The 16,603-nt window shown below is 37.4% G+C and overlaps 1 long non-coding RNA gene across 1 annotated transcript; it reads right to left on the bottom strand.

Moving 5' to 3' along the window:
- Window positions 1-2,246: 2,246 nt before the first annotated feature.
- LOC111522934 lies at window positions 2,247-8,301 on the bottom strand. The gene is made up of 2 exons (XR_002725373.1): window positions 8,255-8,301; window positions 2,247-2,773 (listed from the first exon to the last, which is right to left on the bottom strand). It is a non-coding gene; the product is annotated as an uncharacterized LOC111522934 (long non-coding RNA).
- Window positions 8,302-16,603: the final 8,302 nt, after the last annotated feature.

Genomic DNA, 16,603 nt, shown 5'->3' with positions numbered 1-16,603 from the left:
CTGAATGGCAGGGCTAAAAGAGCTGTAACATAAATAGGGCTGAAACATGCCCCTTGCTCACCACGTTGTGGGTGACAAGAAGGAAAGAAAAGAGAAGAGAAGAGCTGTGGCCTTTTGGGAAGTCCAAACTTAGGAGTTCCCTGAGCCAGAACTGTGACACCCTCTCTGGGGTTCTGTGGTTCCTGGAGTCACCAAGCTTCCAGGCACCACCATGTTCCCTGGTGCTAGCCATGGAAACCACTACTTGCCGTATGTCCGGTCCAGCCACAGCCTCAAAGGGAGCCAGTGGCTGTACTGGTACCTGGAGCTGCCTGCCCTGTTGCAGCCAGTATGCCTGGCTGTGTGCGATGGCTGGACCCCATGCTCTCTTGCTCAGGTACCCCTCACTGCTCCACTTGCCCTTGGCAGGCATGGGATCCAGGCCGGTAGCACAACCTTCCAGGCAGTGTGGGCCCAGTGGGCCCCAGCAAAACGGGCAAAGGCACCACTGGTCACACAGGTTTCTGGCTGGTGAAGCGACATCCCAAGATTCCGTAACACTACTTTGCAGAATGCTGTAAGATTTAAATGAATTAATACATGAAAAATGCAGAGGAGCCCTAGTTTAATAGACATTAATTATTAGAATTGTTATTGTATCACATTTTCCTGCTAGTTTAACTATTTTGTTGTAGGTAGAGAATCCTTGTCAGAATTTATGGACTCCTGTTATTTCACTGCTTACAAATGATTTAGAGTGAGATGTAAATCCCAGAGTAACCCGTGCTCTTCCCTCTCACCAGCTGAAGGTATTTCAATCCTAGGATCTGGGACCACTTTACCATAATTTATCTAAACAATGTAACAAATTTTATGACTGGAACACTGGTGCCCATTACAGTCAACAGATTTTTTCCTAGTTCTGTGCTCTATTTTATATTCACATTAAAGTATAAATATTTTCCATCCGTACATTGTGTTTAGACCATCAAATAAAATTTTCTTCCCAAAATTATCACTTCATTGAGCTACATACATTTTTTCCCTTGACTTTGTTCATGCTGTTGAAGGTAATTTGTACATTGTTTCATTCTGTGTTGTAAGGAGTAATGAAGTAACTGAGATCTTCTGAGAATCAATGGTAAATTAATTTGGCTCTGCCCATCTCACTGAAGGCCAGAATTGTGATGTGTCTATCAATTATCATCTAGATGCCTGAGAGCAAGTGTGAGCTTGAGAGCTTATTTGTATTGACTTATATTTCACCACGCTAGATTTTATATACTATACTGTGCTTTGTTCCCTTAGCAACAATAATACTTTGTTTTTCAAAAGCAAATATCCAGTATTGCTTAAAGCCTTATCCTTTTGATAGTATATTCTCAATATGTGAACTGATTGAAAATCTATCATTGAGCATATCCAGTTATATATATTTTTTGAATGACTGATATGTCCATAAAATATGCTACAAAGAGACATAAAACATAGTCCTGAACTTGGGTGTTATAAAAATCTAGTAAGAGATAGAAAAAAATAGAAATATGTTCAAGATATACATTTAGCACAGAGTAGGAATGTATTGAGTTGTTGAGAGATATCAGGCAAGGCTTCACAGACAATTCTGATATAACAGTTTTGAAGAATGAAGTTTATCAAACAAGGTAAAAAAATACCATATTTGTCTTAGTTCATTTTCTGCTGCTATAACAGAATACCACAGACTAGGTAATTTATATATATATAATTAGTTTATTTGGCTCCTGATTCTGGAGGCTGGGAAGTTCAAGAGCATGGAACCAACAGCAGCTCAGCATTTGGTGAAGGCCTTCTTGCTGCTTCATAACATTGTGGAAGGGGCAACAGAGTGCACGTAAGAAGAGCAAAGAGAGGAAAAGGGGGCAGAACTCTTGCAATAACTAACTCACTTTTTTTGATAATGGCATTAATCCATTCATGAGGGTGGCATCCCATAATCTAATCACCTCTTTAAGGTCCTGCTTCTCAACACTGTTACAGTGGCAATTAAGTTTCAACATGAGTTTTGGCAGGACATTGAAACCATAGAAATATTCAAAAGTATTAAATTATGCAATAATATTCTGTTTATGAAAATTAAAGACTTTTCACACATTTATGAAAACTTTCTCACTAACCATAAATACATATATGTATATTTAAAATATAAACCTTGAAATATAAATATTTTCCATCTACCTTGTACTGGTTAACTTGCTGAATAAAATATTACCCCAAAACTCAGTGACTTAAAACAATAGCCTTTTATTATTGCTTATGTTTCTACAAGTCCACCGGAGGTCTGCTGACAACTAATCTAGGTGGACTCTGAGTGCAGCTCTGCTCCATGTGTCTCTTATTCTCCTCCTGTGACTAGTGGGTTGCTTGAGCAGGTCCTTCTCATGGTGATGACAGATGTATAGCTGGAAACACTGGAGGCTTCTTAAGACCTAGGCTGAGAACTGGTATACTGTCATTTCCATCATCTTTCATTGTCCCAAGCAAGTTACATGGTCAAGTATCAAGTCAAGGGGCAGGGAAGTATATTCCATCCATTATGAGGCCATGGCAAAGATGTATATGGCGGCACAGGTGAAAAATCAAGGCTATTAACAGAATTTACTTCATACCTGCAGCAAGAATCTGCAGTGGCTTACCACAAAAGGTATAGAGAGGGTCTATTACTAAAAAGTTGGTCTAAAAGAGGCCATTTACAATACCATACCAGGTCAAAGGAAACTGTTGTCATCAGGCCTGCTTATGACTTCTGAGATTCCTGATAGTCAATGCAAAAGGGAAAGGAAAGTAAGACATCTGAGAAAAGGAAGAGTAGTAATTTGTGATGAAAATTAAATACACGCATATATATCTAACTCAGCAATATATTTACTGTAGATGTATACATTCACATACATTTCACATAGTTAGAAAGTGGACTGTTAGCATATTACAAGACAAATTCTTAATCTAATAATCTCATACACACCCATCATTCATGCTCTCTCTCTCTTTCAAATATTGTTCTTACTTTTTACAAAAAAATAATCTGAGATCTGAGACTTTTTCCCCTTTTACTCAGAGTTATCTCTGTTTGTAGGGTCATTTAATTATAAAGAACAGACCATCCCTTTTACCTCTGAAGAGTACCCTGTTTTTCAGCCAAGAGAGACCAGACAAAGATAACCAGGCAGATTTTTTTCACCCCTAGTGTCTGACTGGATGACAAAGAAGTCTAGTACTTTAGCCAAGTTGTCTGCCAACATTTCCTATTCTTCACTTGCTATTAGTTGCCTGTTCACAAGAAGAAAAGCAAAACAAAACAGTCTTCATCAACTTACGGACATCTTACTTTCCCACTTAATAAATATTTGGGTCTATCTGTTGCCTCACATCCCGTGTGAGCTGGTATGAGAACCAGTCTGACTATTTTCTGTAGAAACAAACACTTAGATATGTGCCTTTGGGCAAATATCTGCAACACTGGTAATACCTTGCATATGTATACTTTTTTCACTTTCTCAGACAAGTGGCAACATGGTGAGGTTGAAAGGTTTGGGTCTGTAACAGCCTCCAGTGTTATCCTATTTACTTATTCTGTGTGAAACAGAAACATCAGTTAATATATTAGAATATATTAGAATCTCAGTTTTTTTCACTGGTAAAAGTGATGACAATTATATCTACTTTTAAGTATGGTTGAAAGGCTTAACACTGAGAGAGAGTGTCTGTGTTTGGCAGGGTGGTAGCACATATTAAGTATTATTCAACAAATGTTAGACTCCTTTCCTGTACAAAGTCAGGATGACTATCCTTATTCATTAATGAAACACAAGCTAAGAACCTGTGACATATCAAAAAGAGTAAATGAAACAAATAAGAAAACTGAACTATAAAATTAGAAGTAAGTTTCCAGGGGTCACATAAGAGAAAGACCTGAAGACTAGAAACCGTATTTCCTGGTTCTCAATCCATTGTCTATTCTATTGCTATACTTTGGATTTATTTATTCATGCATTCATTCACTCATCCGTTCCTCCATTAATCATTTGCACTCATTCTATTCAAGGGCTTCTTATATAGCTGTATAGGTTGTACATGTCATAACAGCTGTGTGACCTGGACTCTTCCAAACTTCATAAACCACGGCCTTCCAACTCTTACAATAGCATTGTTCTTATTCTAGCTACCCTGTGCATTTTTCAGTTTGCTTGTATTGAAATTGTGTACCATATTATTAGTCTTAGTAATAAGTTCAAATGAAGAGTGACAAGTGAGACTTTGTATCTTCCCTCTCATCCAGGTATTCTCACTTTGCCTCCTCAGAAGTTCATTTAAATAAAAGTAATCAATGTATCCATGTTGGCACTTGGGGATAGCCCAGCCTGAAAAACTTCTATAAAATGTGTCCCTTGTGCTACAGTTAGCTAAAGCATCATTAAACAGAGGAACAAATTCTATGCAGCAGGTTTGTGATAATAGCATTGAGTTCCTTCTCATTAAGGAGGAAGGCCTTAGCCAGGGACAATTTCAAGTTTGGTCTGGTCTCAACTGCTCATTCTTCCAAATTATTCAGATTAGCTTCTGAGTCTTCCCCCCATTATGGACGTAAAACAGCTTTGCTCTGGGATACTGATTATTTGCAATGGGAGGTCTCTATACTATTTTTATGAAACTGTGTTTTTCAGGGTTCACTTTAAATATTGAGGTATATTAGTCTGTTCTTACACTGCTATAAATAAATACCTGAGAGTGGGTAATTTATAAAGAAAAGAGGTTTAGGGCTGGGCACAGTGGCTCACACCTGTAATCCCAGCACTTTGGGAGGCCGAGGTGGGCAGATCACGAGGTCAGGAGATCGAGACCATTCTGGCTAACACATGAAATCCCGTCTCTAATAAAAATACAAAAAAAAATTAGCAGGGCGTAGTGGCAGGTGCCTGTAGTCCCAGCTACTCGGGAGGGTGAGGCAGGAGAATAGCGTAAACCCAGGAGGCAGAACTTGCAATGAGCTGAGATAGCACCACTGCACTCCAGCCTGGGCAACAGAGTGAAACTCCGTCAAAAGAAAAAAAAAGGTTTAATTGGCTCATGGTTCCGCGTACTGCACAGAAAGCATGGTGTTGGCTTCTGCTGGGCTTCTGGGGAGTCTCAGGAAACTTACAATTATGGTGGAAGGCGAAGTGGGCGTGAGCACCTCATATGGCCAGAGCAGGAAGAAGTGGAGGGAGATGCCACATACTTTTAGGCAACCAGACTCATGAGAACTCACTACCACAAGAACAGCACCAAGGGGGAAATCCACCCCCATGATCCAGTCACCTCCTACTAGGCCTCATCTCCAACACTGGGGTTTATAATTCAACATGAGATTTGGGCAGAGAGACAGACCTAAATCGTATCATGAGGATTCTTTAAAGAATTGATAAGGAAGTTTTGCTTGGTCTCCAGATACTAACAAATGACAGGTAAAAAGTTACTAAATAGCAAGTCTTGATTTTTATTTCTGCTTATAGGACCCAACAGATTTTTGGTGGTCTGTGTACTCAGGCCAGCTGCCTCTTTATTTTTCATTTAAAGCTTAGTATCTTTTTGTCTGTCTTTTAAAAATACATATGTTATTTCTTCCATTGTATGGCAGGAGGAAGTATTTTAAAAGGCCTTGAGTTAGGAAAAGTAAATTTCTGGATGGAGTCCAGGATTACAGCAGCCTCCTCCACTGGGGAGAAACCTAGCCAACATTAAATTTCCCATGTAGCATCATTAAACATTCTCTTTGTTGCCCTAGTTCATGATTTTATTGTTTAATCAGTTCACACTGACAGTCTTGTAGGCTACAGTTCTGTTTGACAGTCGAGTACATACTATTTCCATTATATTACATTCCAATATGTTCTAAAGGAATATGATATATGTGTGCATGGAGGAAACGTAAGTGACACCAAGTGGGCAATTATATTTCTCCTTGAATCTGACTTAATTTTAAGGATTGACATTTTCCCCTCCTGTTAGCAAATTGTCATTAATTGTTCACCTTCACTTTGATATCCTATATTTTGTACCTCTTCAAATTTTACAAGATTTTAAAACCCTGGTTCCTCCATTCTAGCTAATGGGAACTATTTTGCTTTTGTGCTATTTGGAAATTTCACAGGCTTTGAAGTTGATGTGTGTATTTTATATTATTTTGTTCAGAAAAGTAGCTAACACCATTTAATAACTACCGTACACTTGTCTAGTTTCTTGCTTGCTTCTTTGTTTCAGAGGTATCAATAGTTTCTTTTCATTAAATTGTTAATAAACTTACAGATTAATAATGACTTTCTTGAGGGCAGAAATTAAGACTTTCATTCTATTGAATCCTCAGGATATGACCCAAAAACTGGCCACAGAGTTAATGTTTTATAAATATATTTTGCTTATTCTCATCTTAAGCAGGAAAAAACCCATCAAATAATAGACATAAAGCATAAAAATTAATGAAAATGTAAAAACTACACAGGTGAGTGATATGGTCAGGCTTTGTTTCCACACCCAGATCTCATCTTGAATTGTAGTTCCCGTAATCCCCATGTGTCAAGGGAGAGACCGGGTGGAGGTAACTGAATCATGGGAGTGGTTTCCTCAATGCTGTTCTTGTTGACAGTGAGTTCCCAAGAGATCTTTTACACTTCTCTCTGCACTTCTCCTTCCTGCCATCTTGTGAAGAAGGTGCCTTACTTCCCCTTTGCCTTCTGCCATGATTGTAAGTCTCCTGAGGACTCCCTGGCCATGTGGAACTGTGAGTCAATAAACCTCTTCATAAATTACCCAGTCTCAGACAGTTTTTTATAACAGTATGAAAATGGACTAATACAGTGGGTAAGAACATGGATTTTAGAGCCACACAGCTCCAAGTCCAAATCCTGGATATGCTACTGGATAATGATGTAATCTGGATAAGTTAATGATATCTCTGTCTTTGTGTCCTTATCTGTAAACTGCAGATAATATGTCTTATAAAATTTTAATGAAAACTGAATAAAATAGTGCATGTAAGCACAATAATTAGCTCATAGTTAACACTGAATAAATAGTATATATCATGTTAATTATTAGCAGTAATATCAATATTAGTATTATTAATAGTATTAATATCAATATTGAAAGAGTGATCCTTTTTGGTATCAGATCCTAATTCTGACATTTGCTAGGGTTTTTCTCCAAGTTTTATTGAATTATAATTTACAAATTTAAATATATGTGTATTTAAGATATACAACACAGCGTTTTGATATAACTATATTTTGTGTAATGATTTCCACAATCAAGTTAATTAACATGTGTAATCTCATATAGTTATTATACTATTTTCTTTTTTTGTGGTAAGAACACTTAAGATCTACTTTCTTAGCAAATTTCAAGTGCATAATGAGTGATTATTAACAATAATCACCACGCTGTACAATAATCTTCAAGCTTATTCATTGTAAGTTGAAAGCTATCTGTTCTGTGGCCTGTGTCAGGTAAGGTCTTTTGAGAAGCTAATGCCAAGACAGGATTAGATGTGCAAGAGGCTTGTTGTGGAAAGTGGTTATGAAGGATAAAGATGGATGGAACAAGAGACGGCAGGTGATGCCATTCTGGCACCTGTGAAAGGGGAGTGGGAAGGAAGGAGGCTGTTGTAGGAGCTGCAGTTCTGAGTGCGGTCCTGAGAAATTCCTGGCTAGGCCAATGCAGGGTCTCAGAGCGATTTATAGGATTCCTGCATTGAGCAGGAGTGGACTAACTATGGTGCCACTGCTGTATTCTGTCATGTCCTGGCGGCATGGCCTTAGCATGAGTGCCAGGATCTGAAGATGCAGCCACATTTTCACCTATGCTGCCAGCAGCAGCTTTTCCTGAATGGAGATCTGAGTAGTGCACCTCCATGCCCACCCCTTGGTCTTAAGGTCTATTTTTCCACTTGTTAGAGTCTCTGTTTGTCATCAGTGGCATAAGCAACACACAAAAAACTCCATTGAGGTACTGTAAGATTTCACTTGGATAATTTATCTGAAGTACCTGGAACATAGTCAAGTGTTCAGAAAATGTTCATTCCTTTCCTTTTCCCCCAGTTTTTCCTTCTATTTTTAATTTCCCATCCCATAAAGGTAGATACCCAATCTTTTCTGAATACTTTTAGTGTCAAGATTCCAGCAAATAGCTCAACATGGAAAAATCCTCACTTTTGTCTCATCTTGTAATCTTGGGTAAAATGTACTGACTGAAGTTGAAATACCGAGTTAATGGCTTTGGCACTCTTCTTCCTTTATCTGTGCAAACAGCCTTGGAAAGAGAAAAAAAAAAAAAAAACAGAAAAATGAAAAGTAATTCATTTTTGGCATTAGATTTTTTTCTTGAGGGAATAAAACTTGTGTCTTAGTGAGATTAAATCATTTATGGAAACACTGTGTCTTGAATGCTTTGTCCTATTCAAGTCGTGGGGGCACATTCATGAAATAGAAACTGTTTAGATCAGAGAAGATGAGTTAAGTGGGGAAGACTGGTATCTTGATCATATCAGGGTTCTCTGACACAAACCCTTCTGAATTCCAGCCAAATAATAGAGCACACAAAACTAGGGCAGAGGTTGAAATAATTGCATATTACACAGAAAAATTGAAAAATATAAAACATAATTAATGGGATTAGAATTCTACAAAATATTATATAAGCTATGGCAAGCAGATGATATATAAATACACATAGTTTTTAAATGATTCTTTCTATACACATTCTTTTAAAGTTGCTCTTGGGAGAAGCACACACTTTGCTTTTTGCTTCTGCTTTGACTGTAACACGTCACAAAAGTGTTGTTAGTTTCAAAACACTTTCATGGAGAAGCTTTCCCAGCTCCAAACACAATCAGTTTAAATTCATTATTTTCCAGATTGCATAATATTGTGTGGTTGTCTTTGGGTGCCTTAACATATAAGCAATATTTTAAAATATATATTATTCTCTGCGGAAAATTTCTCAATAAAGCCCCTTTGATTCCATGGTTGGCTTAACAAGGTTAATCCTGTCTTTATCTGTTCATTTTGGATATTTGAATTGAGTTTTGTTGAGATTCTTTCTATGAGAGGGAAGAGAGAGAGCACTCAGGTTTTTGTGATGGCATTTGAAGCTCTACATGATCAGATTTCCTACTAAAGAACTTCAAGAATTCCTCACTGCTTGTAGGAAAAAAAGGCAGATAATTTGGCCTAGACGTCATTTCTAAATAATTGCATATTTAAAGTTACTAAAAATACAAAGAATAATAAAATGAGCACACATATATCCAAAACCTAGGCTTGTCAAATCTGGACATTTTGCTATTTCAGATATTTGCTATGATTGAATAATTTTTATTCTAAAATGAGTCTGAAAATTAGAGCTAGAGTTGTAGGCTCCTGTGATATCCTTCATCTAATCTAATTCCCACTCTTCCAAGAAGTAACCAATGTCCTAATTTGATGTGCATCATTCATGCAAGTGTCTTTGTCCTATTATATATGTAATACAGTGTGTCTAAAAATAATTCATGACATTTACTAGGTTTTAAAATGTACATAAAAGTTGTATTCTGTATATCCAACTGAAACACATTTTTGTGTGTGGCATAGGAGTGAGGATACACTTTTTTTTCTTTTTATAAACGAATAATGTTACTACTCTTCATCATGTATAGTTTAAAATCGTTCCTACCTCATTTTGTATATTTGTTTAGGTGTTTTTGTTTTTTTCAATTTCTCTTTGAATCAGTTGTGCTAAGTTACATTTTTCTAGAAAATGGCCCATTTCTTTTACATTTTCAAACTTGTTAACAAAGTTTTCCAGAGATTAGCTTTAATGTTTTTCGCTTTCTATTATTTTTATAACATATCCACTTTTCAAACTTTTAAGACCTATGATTAACTTTGCTGTCTGCTTTGTTTCCTAACTTCTCCAGAGGTTGTTCTATTATATTAAATTAATTTTTATAATGAAACACAGCTTTTAATTTTAATAATTCTCTCTATTATAGCTTTGTTTTCTATTTAATTTCTATTTTTATACTTCTTATTTCTTCATTTGGATGTTCTTTGGGTTTACACTTCAAAAATATTTCCAATTTGTTAAATTTTAAGCCTAGCATTTTAATTTTCATGTCTTTTGTTTATAATACAGCAATGTCGAGTTACAATTTTTTCTCCAATCACTGCTTTAATCAATTTCTACTTGTTTTGACATTATTATTCACAGAGTTTATATTCTTGGGTGGAGTGGTAAAAGGTGATGAACAAAAATAATTAATAAGTGGTAAAATATATTTTATGGGTGATAAATGCCATAAAATACGTTCAAGGTAAGGGAATGAGGCATTCTGGGGGTAGAGATGGGATTTTTTGCTATTTTAAATAGAATTATTAGGCAAGACCTTACTCACAAGATGATATTGGTGTAAAAACTTGAAAGAAGCACCCTTGCCAATATCTAGGGGAAAAGCATTTAAACAGAGGGAGCTGAAATTTCAAAAACTCTGAGGCAGAAGCAAGGTTAAAGTATTTTTTTCTTGAGTTTCCATTTCTTTATATATTAAACTAAAGTTTGGCCTGCAGCAGGGTTTCCTGACTTTCAGACTTTGGACATTTGCAAATAACCTTCCTGTTATTTACCTTATTCACATACCACCCAAAGAGTGTATAATGTGTTGCCAAAAAATGCAGAGAGATGGAGTAGAGGTGCTACTTATGTTAGCTTCAACCTAAGCAGGAACTTGTTTTTTGAATACTTATTAAGATAAATTTATAAATTCAATAATAATTAAATTGTCTGTGTGAAAACTAAAATCATTCAGTATTACCAGTGAAATGAGGGCTGCACTTAGGAAAATAGATTTAAATTAGAAAACTTAAACTCTTGTTTAGTTCTATTTCCATGTGTTTATAAATTGACTACTGAATGAACATAGATAATTCTATAATTTTCCATAGATATAATTTTTCTGATTCTCCTTCAAAATCTAAAATACCCTAAGTGTGATAAAGAAATGTTGTTGGTCATCAGTGTGATGGTCCCTGACTTACAATGATTCAACTTAACAACTTTTCAACTTTACAATGACGTGAAATTTTCGCAATCTCAATGTAATGTACAGTATTCAATAAATTACATGAGATATTCAATACTTTGTTATAAAATAGACTTTGTGTTAGATGGTTTTGCCCAACTGTAACGTAAGGCTTATGTAAGTGTTCTGAGCACATTCGAGTAGGTTAGGCTAAGCTATGATGTTCAGTTGATTAGGTGCATTAAATGCATTTTTAACATAATGTTTTCAACCTATGATGGGTTTATTGGGAGGTAATTTCACGGTTAAGTTGAGGATCATCTGTATGATTTTTTTAACTTCTATTTTAAGTTCAGGGGTACATGTGCCAGTTTGTTAAAGTATTTGAGGCAGCAAGGAAGTAGGTATGGCTGGAGCAAAAAAAGTAATTATTATAGTTGTCATCTTTCACATGTTACTCTTCCTGCCATTTCTGTTTATTTTATCATTTTAAATTCCATCTACCATGTCTCCTAAATTTCTTAAATATTTATCTGTCAGTACTTAGGAGTTTCTTCAGGTCTATTTTCCATTTCACTAATTATTTCTTAAGCTTGTTTTAGGCTGCTGTTTATATTTCCTTCCAATTTTAATATTAACAGCTGTGTTTTTTCATTTATATATTCTCTCTCAAATACATCTTTTTAATGATGTCTTATCCTTCTTTCATATACATTATATCTTCTTTTATATCTTTAATCATTTTAAAGATTGTACCTTTAATCATATTAAACGTTCTTATTTAATAATTTCTATCTATTAACTAAAGTTCTTAGAGGTCTCTTGCTACTGCTTTGCTACTTTTCCCTAATGATTGTTACTCCAGGAACTATGTAATTTTTCTTTGTGAGGTTGTAATTTTTCTTTCTTTCAGTGAGGTTTTAACTAGGGAAACATTTGTAAACTTGTTTGAAGGTATGTCCTATCAGATGGATTTCTGCTTGCTTCTTCTTGGAGCCCCCAAAATAATAGCTGTGTGTATCCCTTTTATGTTAATTTCTCAGCTTGTAGTTTTTTCGATCATTCACATAGTATTGATTCACTTCTGCTGCTACTGCAAAGATTGTCACACTCCAATCTTGAGTGTCAGAAGTCTTTGGTAATAAATCACTAGAAATGACAATTTCAATTTTGTGGCCAGATTGACAAATAAATTTTATTTGTGCCTTCCTATAATGATAGATTTCTTAAACCCTTTACTCTATTTTTGTAGCCCTAGGAAGGCTCTTACACTCTGGGTAGATATCAGTTATGCATCCCTCTATCCCCAACATTTCAGGCCTAATGTCTCCTTTCTTTGTCCATTTACATACGTAAAAGTCAAGAGCTTTGTTAATCCCAGGGTCTTCTTATGAGCTTACTGGTGAGGTGTGCAGGGTTTTTGTTTCGATTTTTGTTTCTTTTTTTTTTAGTTTCTATGGATTTTCCTTTCTTGTTGGTTCACTTATGACTTTAAGTGATATTTGTTGTGTTTTATGGAGCTGTTCAATGTGACATACTGACAGAAGAAGATGGTGAACTGTTTTGACACTTTGTGATCTATTACCAGTTTATCTTTCTGGTTTTATATTTATTACCTGTTAATTTACTCATATTAGCTTAATGACTTGGCCAAATTGACAAGTTATTACATTGCTTCTCCTGTTTTTTTCTCCTGGATTTTTTCCACTGCCAATCTCTTAAATCCATATATAACCCATACATTGAGGCTCAGCTTAAATGTCGGTCCTTTCAGGAATCTGCCTTTCATATGCCAATGGGCAGGAGTATTTGCTCCTACAATGTCTTATCTGCACCTCTTCATTAGTGCCCATGGACTTCCCCATCTATTGTGCTTGTTGTTATGCTCGTACCTTCTCCAGCATCACCCTGCCCTAGCATTAGACTCAGAACACATGATCCAGGACAAGATCTGTGCTTGGTTCATTCTGTGTGTAACACAGGCATAGCACTATGTCTTTCAGAGTCTGAGCATATATTAAACAAACTTGTATAAAAGTAGAGTTTTTTGTTTGTTTGTTTGTTTGTTTGTTTTTTTTTGAGACAGAGTCTCGCTCTGTCACCCAGGCTGGAGTGCAGTGGCCGGATCTCAGCTCACTGCAAGCTCCACCTCCCGGGTTTAGGCCATTCTCCTGCCTCAGCCTCCCGAGTAGCTGGGACCACAGGTGCCCACCACCTCGCCCGGCTAGTTTTTTTGTATTTTTTTTTTTTTTTTTAGTAGAGACAGGGTTTCACCGTGTTAGCCAGGATGGTCTCGATCTCCTGACCTTGTGATCCACCCGTCTCGGCCTCCCAAAGTGCTGGGATTACAGGCATGAGCCACTGTGCCCGGCCAAAAGTAGAGTTTTAAGCAGAAGCTGTAATATAAACATATCATGAATGGAATTGGTCTATCCAGTGAATGCTTAGATTAGATGTCTGTAAATCTATTCCAATTTTAAGACCTAATAAAAATAATAATAAAAATGGTAGGAGACAACTAAATGCCTAGGCAGATAGGGGTAGGTCCCCAGTGAAACCCCACCTCCAAGCCGAAGACAGTTTAAAGCCTAAAAGCCAAGGTACAAGTTAAATCCTTAGGCTGGATTGAGAACTCGTCTTCCTGTTTGGCATGCTTTCCTCTTGATCCCCACCCTTCACCTATTTTACCTACACCTACCCTTTCTTAATTGTTTTTCTACAGTGTCATGCCTACCTTTGAGTGGTGACTGTGCTTTAATGTTTATTGGATACTCACAAACCAATCAGCATGCACTTCCCATCCTGTGCCTACAAAGACCCCAGACTCAGTTGGTAGAGGGGTAGACAGCCTGACTTTGGGGAAGAGACAACCTGACTCTGGGGAAGATCATCTGCCCTTCCCATCCCCTCTCTAGTTTCCCTCTCCACTGAGAGCCGTCTTCATTGCTCAATAAAATTCTCTGCCTTCACCATCCTTCAGTCGTCTGCATGGCTTCATTCTTCTTGAACAATGGACAAGAACTTGAGACCCACCAAGTGTGGCAACCCAGAAAGTCTATCACGCTGGCTCTTTGTCCTCACTGGTGGAGGCCAGCCACCTCACACAATGAGGCAAGGGGCCAACTGAGTTGCTAACATGCCACCGTGGCACTAATGTCCCCTCTGGGGCTTCAGGATCATGGGCACCCTCACATGGGCACTGCCACGTTCCCCTCAAGGCGACACACCTGATCTGACCACGGGCCCTGCACGGAGCTTGTTCCTGTATTGGCAGTCAGAGCAGCCGGCTGGGTTCCTCACTCACTCGCTCATGTGCTCCCTCCCACAAGGGGTTGAGTGCAGTAGGCTGAGTAGAGGGGGAACCCCTGCCATGAGTTCAGCATTCATTCAAAAATCCTGCATCAATAATAGCCCAAATGGTTAAGCCTATTATGTTTCAGGCACTTTGCTAGGTGCTTTACTTAGATGATCTCTAATTCCCCCTGACAATTCAGAAAAATGGATAAGGTTAAGGTAGTTGCTCAAGATCAGAGGCAGTAAAAGTCTGAGCTGAGATTTGGATCTAGATCTATCTAGCTCCCAAAGACAACAAAAGGCAAATGTACATCATTGCCAAAAGAGGAAAGCAATAAGCTTTAGTGAAGAGAAAGCGTTGTTTATTTCATGTAGATGGTCAGAGATGGTAGACTGAAGTAGATGAAATTGGAAGAATGCCACTCATTTGTTAAGGTACGGTTCCAGTGTCCCCTCGTCCAGGAAACACTGACTCCTCTGCCTAGATAGTTTCTTCCTTCTGGTTTTCCTCAGTCCTCTCTGTATTTACCACAATTGTTACATTTTAATCATTTGATTTTAATAATCTGTTTATGGGTTTTTTCTCCACTAGCCAATGACTGTCTTAAGGATAGGAACTTTAATTTTTTACTCTTTTTTCATGCTATTCTCCTAAAATATTAATGTGTTTCTATCAAAATGTTTACATAACATATTCTGGTCTCAGCAATTCATAATGCAAATAAGTAAATAAAGGTTCTAAGAACTCTTGCAAAAGAGATTTGTTTAGCCTCAGCTAAATTAACATTTCCCAATTCTGTTTGACCAAAGAACTCTTTTTTTTAGAACACTTATTGATATTTGTGTACTAATATTTTGGAAAATAAACCTTGATATAGTTTTCATACATGACTTTCTTTAATGTTTCTTTTCTCTTTGTTTTTGGGGTGATAAGTAAGAAGTGGAGTTCACTAATTTTATAATATAAAATAAATTTTCATCATATCAATTGCTAAAAGAATGTATGCTATGTAGCAAGCAGTAAACAGTTTGTTAAAGAAAACTGCTTTCTTGGTAAGAAAAAGTACTTGGCATTTCTGTCTTTGAGGTAACCACACTTGTCCTAGGAATGTGTGTGTGCCTGCATGGTGTGTGTGTGTGTGGCGGGGGGGGGGGGGGGTGTGGTATGTGTGATGGGGCATCCCTAAATCCAATCCAAATTTGCTCCTCACTTTGATTACTCTTTTAGATTGTTATTTCATTCCTTCACAGGCATAGACTTCTTTGTCTGCTGCTTCTGTTGAAGCACATAAATCCAAGTGGCAGCTGTAATATTTAGAAGTACAAAATACATGGGAAAGGGCTCAACAGTTTTCTCACTGCTAATGGCAGCCAAGGGCTGAGCTGTGTGTGTCATAAATGGTAGGGCTGTCCAAAGGAAAAACTCCTTTGTAGGCAGTTTTATCCTCTTTTAAATTTTCTGCTTTTAAAGAGTGGAATCTTTCAGTAGCAGAAGCAGTTACAATCAAACCTCACCTGTTTTTTATATCTCACAGCTCCTTGGGGAACAAAGCAAATGAAGATGACCCAGGGAAAAAGGGGTAGTGATGCCAAGTTCTTAGCAGAACAGCTTTCCGAAAGACGGGCTATGCAGACGTGCTTTTCTGTTTTATAACCATTTTGGTATCTCTTGCCCCATGAAATGACGCTTGAAAAGTCTCCTTTTCTGCAGCCATAAATGCCTCTACCATGATCCTCAGGAAAACACTCATAAAACACACTCGTGAGGAATTCAATGTTATTTGTCTCATGAGTCTCCAGTATACTACATATGTAGGCATAGACCTATATTTAATACCAGAGCATTTGAAAGTAGTGCACCCCAAGATTCTCAGTGCCCAGTATAATTATAAAGCACTTGTTAAAGTAGAGTGAAAAAGATGATTTTATTCCTTAATGTTGTTTTTGTTTTATTTACTATGCTTGGTAAGTAGGTAGACTTCTAAATAAAAAACAAAAGTTACTTTTAAAATATTGCTGGTGGCTGAGCGTGGTGGCTCACGCCTGTAATCCCAGTGCTTTGGGAGGCCAAGGCAGGCGAATCACGAGGTCAGGAGATCGAGACCATCCTGGCTAACATGGTGAAACTCCATCTCTACTAAAAATATACAAAAAAATTTACTCGGGAGGCTGAGGCAGGAGAATGGCATGAACCTGGGAGGCGGAGCTTGCAGTGAGCCGAGATCGCACCACTGCACTCCAGCCTGGGCGACTGAGCAA

This window comes from Piliocolobus tephrosceles, chromosome 1 (assembly GCF_002776525.5).
Source record: "Piliocolobus tephrosceles isolate RC106 chromosome 1, ASM277652v3, whole genome shotgun sequence".
In the NCBI taxonomy this organism is placed as follows: Eukaryota; Metazoa; Chordata; class Mammalia; order Primates; family Cercopithecidae; genus Piliocolobus; species Piliocolobus tephrosceles.
Note: the sequence above shows the minus strand (reverse complement) of the source record. Positions and strands in the feature narration are given on the sequence as shown.